This window comes from Ambystoma mexicanum, chromosome 6q (assembly GCF_040938575.1).
Source record: "Ambystoma mexicanum isolate Mex_15411 chromosome 6q, UKY_AmexF1_1, whole genome shotgun sequence".
NCBI lineage: Eukaryota > Metazoa > Chordata > Amphibia > Caudata > Ambystomatidae > Ambystoma > Ambystoma mexicanum.
In genome coordinates, this window is record NC_090937.1 from 208,328,549 (window position 1) to 208,338,916 (window position 10,368).

Here is a 10,368-nt window from a genome sequence, read left to right on the forward strand (position 1 = left end):
TAATCCAACATTCCTGCAGCATAACGCTCACTGTGTCCAGCTCCTGATCATCTGCTTCTCCGGCAGCCTGATCCTGAAGCCCTAGATCCGGATTCCATCAATAACCTGGAAGAACAAGAACAGCATTAGCGAGCAAGAACACTTACCTGTGAAGTAACCGGTCTTGAATTCATCCTGCACTTCGCTTACCTCCCCATCTCTGGAGTTTGCCGCAACCTGCAAAGGTAAGGAAACAAGGACAGCATTAATAACAATTCTCACCTGGGCAAGCAGCGAGTCTTGGCAGCACCCTGCGCTTCTCTTACCTCGCCCATCTCTGGGTTCCACTGCAACCTGCAAGGGAGAAGGAACAAGGTCAACATTAACAAAGCACTTACCTGGGCAAGCAGCGCTTCGATCGCTCATCACTCTGGAACATCACTGCAACCTGTACAAACAGAAAAGAACACAGGTTAGCAATTAACACCAATAAACAGCGCAGCACTCTGCACATCAATAACTCACGGTGGTAAATAAAGGTAGGTGGGAAGACAGTGCAAGCCCCCCTATTGTACCACGAAGACTCGCCAATTAATTTGCTGGGCAGGGACCTCCTTAGCAAGCTCAATATGACGATATCCTTTACTGAAAGAGGGATAGTGTGCTCGATCCTAGGGATATGCCTCCTCAGAGCGATGTTATTAATTAACACGATTGCCAATGAGATTAACAGTCCGGGGAGTGCCAATTGATGCAGACATGTTCGTGTATGGAACACAGGTCTTGGCAAGAGTAGTGCCTGGGAAAACGTGACAAAAATTGAGAATACCTTCTGACTTTGTTTTTCGCCCCGTACCCACGCCTGAGGTTGTACTTGGGACCATGCTGTGCCTAGATTTCAGGATGTGCAGGTATCGGCAAAACATATGGCGGTGATAGGCTTAGATACGCATGGATGCAAGTGGCGAACAGTTCTATGCATAGACCCAAACATAGCACTACGTGATTTAACAGATGAAGAGTTGTTCACTGACAATTACAATGATGGGGAGATAATGAATGAAATGTGCATGCCCTCCAACATAATGATGCAGCACAGGCAAGTGACAAATCCCCTCATGGCTATTGTCAGTGCACCCTGAAATTTTTTGATGAAGACATGCTATAGGTGCCCAACGAATTATGTACGACTAACCCCCATGGGGTAGGGCTTTTACTAGAGGTCACGCCGGTTAAAATAAACTCAAACCTGGGGCAATGCTACCCCGTGTAAAACAATACTCCCTGTCAAGGGAGGTGGAAGAAGGAATAAAAGAGACAATACATGCATTAGTGCAACAAGGCATTATAGTACCCTCAAATTCACCATGTAATTCAGCAATTTATCAGATTAAAAAGCAAAGGGCGGGACATGGAGGATGAAACAGGACTTAAGGCCACTTAATGACGTCATACAGAATCAGTTTCCCCTTGCCCCAAATCCTGTGGCCATTTTGTGCAGCATTCCAAAATCTGTCACGTGTTTCACAGTGGTAGACTTGAAAAATGCTTTTTTCTCTGTACCACTGGACCCAGATTCACAATACATGACAACGTTCACCCTACGAGGAAAAAGGTATGGACATTTCAGGATACCACAAGGTTACTGTGAAAGCCTTAGTATTTTTAACAGAATACTGCATGAAGATCTTGGAAGTATTGATGTCAAAAGTAAGGTGATACAATACGTAGATAACCTGTTGGTTTGTGGTGAAGACGAAGAGCAATGCAGAGCAGACTCCATTACATCACTAAATTTATTTGCACAAAAGGTGTACAAGGTGGACAGAGGGAAATTGCAGTACTGCCTAACAGAAGTGTTATACCTCGGGCAGCTGATATCAAAAGATAGCAAGTGCATACTTCCTGATAGAGCAGAAGCTGTACGTGCAACAATTTGAACCAAAAAGGTTAAAGACATGCAGACAACCACAAACCCTACTTCAAGCAGCAATTACATGCATTTTGGAACTCAAACCCTCACACTGCTTACCCATCCTACCTCACAGTACTGGCAGCCAAGTTATGAGCAAAGTGCAAAAATGGTTCCTGCCATTTTTCCCATTCGTCACAAGAGTATAAGGGTACATAATGACCAAGGGGGGAGAAGTAGGAGGGAATGTGGGGTGGGGCAGAACAGATATGATGCATACCATGGTCTTGATGCAGTAGAAGACCCATGCCACCGAGACCATTCTAATCAATGGTACACTGATATGAGCAATAAGGCAAAACAAGCAAATAACGAGAGTTGCTATGTGTGCTCATTGATGCCCCACACCTCAGGAACCCCCAAAATCCTACTACCCCAGGAAACACCTATTGCAGATGCCCAGTGTCTTATTTATCTTGCACTGTGTCGAATTCGGAGCACCTTCCAAGCACACACTGGGCCTAATTACGAGTTTGGAGACAGCCATGGTGCTATTAGCACCATGGCTGCCTCCAAACTCGTGTCCGGGTTCCTTGAATGAGGAATTACCTGGTAATTCCAACCTTGGAGGACCCGGTAATTCCTCATTCAAAAAACCCATCCCCATTCCCATTCGAGCCCCCATAGGGCTCAATGGGAATACGGATGGAGCTAATAACGTTATTAGCTCCCTGGTCCCCTTGCGGGACCCGCAAAGGACGTCTGGTCTAACCAGACGTTCTGAGCGGGTCCCGCAAGGGAACCTCGTAATAGGGCAGAATGGGTTTACCGGTACCGGCACCATTACCGGTGCCATTAAACCAATTCCGCCCACCTCGTAATGAGGCCCACTGTCTCTTTACAAATGCTTGAAAATGAGAAAACCTGCCACAGCAAGCCCCAAGGGGTGCTCTGCATAAATGAATCGTTTTTCATCATAAAAGGGACATTGTTCACAGAAAATAGATGGCAGGAAGAAACAGTTATGTGTAAAGTGGAAGCATTGCAAGGACTATCTGATGAAAAATTTCAATGGGTCAAAAAAACCTGCTCTTCAATCTGGTTTCAGCACATTGCCAAACTAGCCTGGCTAATAGCTCTCGAAAAACCAATCAAGATCCAATGTGAATTGCAATAGGAACTGTGTTTCCAACGAGAAGGAAAAATGCCTATGGGCACAAACAAACACTGCAACAAGACACCTGTCCTGCCAAACATGAAGAAAGGAACAGCTGCTTTAATGGACAATTACTGGGTGTGAGGCAAACAGGCCTACCTGCACCTCCCACCATCATGGAGAAGTACTTTCGCCCTGGCCATGCTGCATTCAGCCCTGATGGTAATTCCTGAGAGTCATATCCAAGGGGAGAGGGTGCCAGCCAAGATGTCTCCAGCACCCCAGTCAACAACTGAAGAACCTCCAATGTATGACGTGCTGTCAGATGATGAGTTGCACAACAGGGTGTCTTGAAAAAGGAGGGCCTCATATTACATCTCCACAGACTCTTCCGAACGTTTAGCACAAACACCTGATAAATTCAAGCTCTTCACATCAGCAGATACATTTTTTGCATCACTCATACCAAGTATCCAGGCTCGAGCAAATGCCAAATGGCTCTAAATCATTCGCTGGGAACTAATCCAACTGGCCAACGACACTGAGGAAGGTTTCAACGTCATCAAGGTGAACTCAGAGCCCTAAGGCTGATGACCATACAGAATAGATACATGTTGGACCTACTCACAGCAGTGGACGGTGGTGTTTGCCAGAAAATCGGGAGTGGGTGTTGCACGTTCCAGCCTTCTGCCGATGATGACAATGGGACATTATCAAATGTGATAGCGGCAGTCCATAATCTCGGTGAAAGAATGAAGAATGAAGGTGGTGTGCAGTGTAGCAACTGGTTCGACACACTTTTTGAATGGGTAACATCGTGGCTTGGGACTGTCATGAAGCTGCTGGTGCCCATTGTAGTACTCTTTCTGCTGATTTTTGTATGTGCCAGGAAGGGATTCAGTGTTGTGCAAAATCAATACCCAACAGTGCAATGATGATGGTGACAAGGGGCAGCCCAGCAAAGGTGCTACAGGTTGCAAGAAATGCCCAAGTACAAACAGGAGAAAATCCTGAACCTAAATTTCAAATGACCGCAGTGTATGACACACGTGTCAGAGTAGACAACCTACAGCATAACACTTTTAAGGAACCTCATGAATTAGAATGGTACAAGGAGGCATGGGTGGACTTGGCTGGGTAAGGGGGTGAATTTACATGACCTGCACCCCAAATGAATATGCAAGGAGAGGACAAAGTCTTAGATCTGTCTGTAGGGCCTGGATGCCCATCAAAGGGACCCCCGCCTGGGATGAAGCTGTGCTAGAGGAAGAAGAACGGAAACATTTGAGAGACCTAGCATCTTTGTTAATTTAGATGTAATGAAAGGGGGAATGTATGGGAGGAAGGGTCTTTTTGACCCTCCTACATTCTGTATGACGTGAAACTTATGCTCATGTAATTGTTGGAGACGTCCCTTGTCTGAGCTCCAGCTCACCCCCACCTCCTCCTGGCATGTCTGTGCCGTGGCTGTCCAGTTCTCAGAGAAGTTTGGGCGCAAATTGTTGCAAACTGACATTATATTTCTTCTCTTCCTCTGAGATCATTGCCCTGTGTCTGACCGAGCTGAAGTCTGGCTTGCGAAAACTATTTTTCTCCCCAAACATGCCTCAGCTCTCCCTCACCCCCACCTTTACGACTTATTGCCTGTGTAACCCTTGATCCCCTGGGTTTCTTTCATGTAACATATGGTGGGACCCATCCCCAATCGGCTACCCTAGACTGCCCCCCATATAACTAATCCAGAGTGACCATATATTCTCCCTGTACTAACACCCATCAATCCCCTTGTTTGAACCATGAAGCGCCATGCACAAATATCTAGAATGACACTCTCAGATAAGGCACCTGGACCACCGCGCCCTTGTCTCCACTGAGGTCCAGGTCAAGAATGTATGCAGTTTTACTACAATTTATAGATGACCCTGCATGTTTGTACATATTTCATGCCCTATATTAATAATTGCATGTCAGTGATTACTGTGTAGATTAGATTAGTTAGATGACCGACGGGGTGAACCCGGCCTGACCTGCACCCCTCCAAGAGGAGCCCAGCTAACCCACATGACATGAGAAGCAACAAATTCAGCAACAGCCAATCAAGCAGCTCCGTCACCTTACACTGTATACAGAACTAGCCAAACGAGCCAATGGAGTGGCGCTATGTAACACTTATAGAAAATGTCATAGATGACGATTATTGTGCTTATAATGTAATGTTTCTGTATTGTTGGCAGAGTGCTCTCGGAGCAGCAGAGTCCTCTGCATGTCTCATTTTACTATTATATAAACATACCTTACTTTACTCGCAATCTCTCTCCTGGTCTCATTCCCTACTGGGGTATGTCCATTTACTCTGAGTTGTGGGTTTGTATTTTTTGGGAATGGACACTTTCAACCAGTAATAAATTACCGCTCCCTACTTCCCGGTGTCACCAGGCAATTAAAAGTTTGGCAGCCAGGAAGTCAGGCACTGGAATCCCCATTCCCAGAGAGTCCTGGGACTCTATGGGAGTGGGGACACGGAAGCACCGGCACCGTTCTTAACAGTGCCGGTGCTTCCGTGACGGCTTTGCCTACCGTGACTGCTGTGCCCACAACTGCTCCAGCAGATAAATCCGTAGTTTGCCGGTCCGGAAACCAGGGTGCCGGTGAGCTTACAAGCACCCTTATTTTTGGACTGGCAAACTCGGCATGAGGCTCAATGTCTCCAAGCCTAGCAACTGCACAGCAATCTGCATTTACAAGCAGAAGCCTCGGTTTTCCGCTGCCCAGTTCAGACTACCTGTGCCGCTTTCAAGATCAACTGCCATGGATGTTAGTGCTGGAAAGCGTCTTCACATGTTGCTGTGTCAATATTAAGGGATTGGAATTGCAGGAAACATCATGCCACACTGCAGAAGCTCGTGGAGTGGATGAGGTCTTTGAAATGGCCTTTGAGCAATAAGAGCAGGGCTCAGCATTGTCTCTTAGCCATCGTTTTGTAAACATCATAGAACCGTGTGCTGTTCTCCCAGTAAGATTGCATTCCGATGCAAGGAGCGTTCTACCTGGAATCAGTGATGCACATGAAAATCTGAGACAATTCAAAGAAGATGTAATTAAAGTTCTTCTTTGGACTCTTGTGCCCTACTATTACAGAAGATCAAAAACACAGACGAAATCCGAAGTGGGAGAAACTAAAGACTACCAGGTTTTTTAGCCATACATTCAGATAGCAGAAGAAATAACCAATACAATGAAGACATCTGGGAGCACCAAGCGCAGTACACGTCTCACGAAGGATGGTCAGATGATGATGAGGATGATCTTTTGAATGTAGAAAAAGAAGTCAAGCAATCAAGCAATCAAGAAGTAACATTTGAACTATTCCAGGAACTACAGAAACGCACAGCATGGCGACTCGATAGAAGGCATATTGGCTAATAAACTGTTCAGTGTTGTTCCATTTGGGCTTCCAGCTGTTGACAGAGGACAGCAACGCATTAGTAGAGTTCAGCTGTACATATTTAAAGGTACCGAGTTTACACGAGGACTGGAGAGTCCATTCTGTAACCAGCAACAGGCTGCAAGCGATGAGGCAGTTGTTTCCAAACGGCTGATGGGACCAGTTCATTGTAAGTCATCCGGACTTTCGTTACTTGCAGGATAAGCCTACCAATTCAGTGAAGAAATGATTAAAGACCACACTTTACGAGAGTTTTAGATCCAAGGGATCATGTCTTCCTACGTGGGACCAAGCACACCATTCTCATCCCTAGATACCGACTCGGAGCATAGTCTGATGTCACTCCATGGTCGGTGGATTTTGACTGGTTAGCAGGAAAGCCAGAGGTTTTCCATCTTGCCCTGAAAGCATTAAGATACACTTTCAAGCTTATGGTTTATGGAGCTAGCTTGGGTCCCTTGGAAGATTTCTAAGAGCTCTTGAACTTCTTGAAGAATATGGGAACGACTGGTATAAATGTTTGCCAGGGTCGGATGTGGACATACAATTGTTTCCGGTACCAATGAAAAAGTGGCTCACAGTTGCAAATGGCTATTCAATACTTTTGTGATAGGCTGTTTGAGTTGTATCTAAGGGGGGAGGTTTTTGATACAATGTGATGCAAATTGTGCATTTTAAATAATATTTATTCAGTAACACAGGTCAAAATGACTAGCCACTGGTGAAGCAACTCATCAAACTGGCCCTCATGGGCAAAAAAGTGGCCCACTTGGACCAAAACAATCTGACCTACACTAGCATTTTGCCTTTTTGGTTCCCGCTTCTCCTGTTGCCCTATAGCCCAGTCCGACTCCGCGCCTGATGTTTGGTATCCGGTGCCGAGTGGCAGCCATCCGTTTTGCAAGAGGAAGCGCACATGTTTTCTTTGAGTCACTAGCCTGACATGGGATATTCCACAGGCCGAGGAGCTTACCCTTCAGAATGTGTTGGTGCAGGTTGGCAAGTTAAATGCAGAAGCTGTCAGAGGGCAATGCTGTCTTGGGAACTTTTATATGGCACGAATGATGACGAAGAACGATACAGCACACAAGCTCACCTGACTGTACAAGCCGCAGACCCACACCTCGAATACCCAAATTATTCCTCAGAATCCATCAATGTGCCTTTTTTTTTTCGACTCGCCATGTCCTTACATACTCGAGTAAGAGTTCATTTTGTGTGGCTTTTAATACACATATCTACTCACCGACGATTTAAGAACACACGTTTCAACAGACATCAGACGGCTGCCATTGCCATGGAGCGATTGCTACAAAAGACACAACATAACCATGTCACTTTCATTACCTTTCAACCCATGTTCTGTTGAATATGCTGCAGAAAACCCCTATGCATTGATTATGTATAAGCAATTTGCAAAGTAGCTTCAATTCATTTCGAGTTCCATTTTAAAATGTGACTTCTTTTGAATGGTGCTCTTGATAGAAGTTTACCTGTTTGAACCAATGTACAGATTGTCTGAATATTACTAGTAAATTAAACACATATAAATCCCTCTCTCTTGGTGCGGGAGTCCAGATAATTGTTACAGGAAAAAAATCCCCAAACGTTGTATTTTTGTTTTCTTTTTAACACATAAATACATCACTTATCCCATGACCCACCCGGCGACCCGGCAATGAGAAAACATTTTGTGACGCAGGATGGTGTCCTGAAACTTGCATGGGTCACTTCATGAATAAACAAGCTTGTTAATTTCAAGGCAGTTACTCTGGAGGTCACGATAGCACGATATTCAGTGACCTCAGAAGGCATTCGAAGATTTCACAGGAAATGAGCTTTCAGAATGCCACCGGGTCCCTCCACAGAAAATTAAAAAGAAAGAGACAAATCCCTGCTAATGCACCCAGACAATCCGACAAGTTATCAGCGCTAAATGGCAACCTTCTGCTTCTGTGCCTCATTCTCTGACATGTTTTTTTAAAAAAAAAAAACGTTTTGAGTTTCAAGTTCTTAACACATTAAAATAGCCAAGTTCAATGGAAAGTGTTACAACCTCCACAATGCAGCATGAAAGGGGAGATGTTCCTTTCATTTCATAGTTTTAGATATTTTGCTAGTATTTTATGGTAAGAAATATATTTTGCAGAGTTTGGCAATCAGTAATCTATAACAACCGGACGAAGAAAGAAAGAGAACCATAAATAAAAAATAAAAAACACACGGAAATTACAGCTTAAGACACTAAAGTCTATACAGTTTTGCATGCATTGTCCTTTTATAGGGTTCATTTTAGCTTATAATAACCCTATTGCTATAATCCATTGCAATTTAAAGAGAAAAAAATATATCCCTGAATGAGAAAACAAGTGGTTGTTTGAGTGTGCAGTGCAGGAAGACTCTAAAGGCCTTAGAGTCAGTAGGCATGCTGCATAATAAAATAGAAGAAAGTTCCTACAGGTCTTGGGAGGATAGCTTAGGGGCAGTGCGCTCACTTTGGAAGCTAAACAACACGGAGCAACACAGGTTCGATCCTTGGGCTCGTGCTTAGAAACCTCTGGGTTTTAAGCACGTTATAAATAACATATCATATCACAAGTTCAGGGAATCTTTGCTGTCTCAGTTTAGATGTCACACATTCTATAATCGTCAATTTTTCAATCCACTCTTCTATTTTGAGCAGCCTGTGAGACTACCTTACTTGTCCCACTCTATGTTGTTTGGGTGCCTCACGTTGTAATCATTAACTCCCTGACTGTCTTCCTCGAACTAAGGAAATGAGAATGACAAGCCCCTGTAACTGACACAGGCAACTACTGCCACTCATAAAAAAACAGAACTAAGACATAAGGCCTGATATACAAAAAACAACCACAAAATTAGCGCAGTTTTTTCATCAGCGTTAAAACTGCACCCGCAAATCTATAATGCGCAAGCTGATTCACAAAGAAGACGCAGCACAAACCGTACATGCCCGCAACACTCCACGAGGCCAGACCAGCACTCAGCAGGCGAATGCAGCGAGTGAGTGGTGGAATCACACTCAACGCCACAACAAACAACCGCCCCCTAAGCCTAGACAAAGGCAGTCTGTGAGTGGGGTTATCATATCCAACAGCTCACAATAGAAACATGAAGCACACCTGAAAGAGGGATTGCCAAGTGTGAGTGACCCCAACATATTGCACAGTGAAGGGAAAGACAATTCCATAAGAAACTGAGCAAACAACAATGCAGATGGTAGCTGTGTCTGTGAAGCATCCGTCTGCAAAGCAAGATTGCTAGCTCTAAAGGATGTTGTTACCCTGCACGTGTTGGAGGTCATGCATGGCTACTGCTTCCTCAAGTATCATACCTAGAAAGGAAAGATCCATAATGGGGAAGTAGCTGCTGAGGTAGTTGGGGTCCATCTTGCTTACTTGACAATTGCAAGCATTTGACTGGTTTTCAGCCATGTGAAGATGCCTGGACTGAGGGAGCTGTGTATGATTGCCAGCGAAGGGTCAACTGCTTCAGCCGGATGGATCAGCTCTTAAGCAGGGAGGCAGGAAGGATACTCAACACCTAGACCATGATGTCGCTCCTCACACCACTTGACCCGCTACACGATGCCTGCCCCTCTCCTCCCCTCCACCCGGTACCGATGTACGTCTCCTCTGTCCCCCTCTGTATCCTACCCCGCCGTGTATCTGTTCTGTTGTTACCACTGAAAAGCAATCTGTTATCCATCTGTAATGTTGTACGGTGGTCAGTCATAATATTGAGAAAAAATATGTCGAATTACAATAAATTTGAAAACTTAATGTCGAAAAAAAAAATCAAATTTTTATTTTTTTATTTATATATTTTTTTGGGGTTCGCATGTAAAAAAAAAGG

The 10,368-nt window shown here is 44.6% G+C and overlaps 1 pseudogene; it reads left to right on the forward strand.

Moving 5' to 3' along the window:
• The first annotated feature begins 5,738 nt into the window (after positions 1–5,738).
• LOC138515191 (pecanex-like protein 4) lies at positions 5,739–8,329 on the forward strand (annotated as a pseudogene).
• Positions 8,330–10,368: the final 2,039 nt, after the last annotated feature.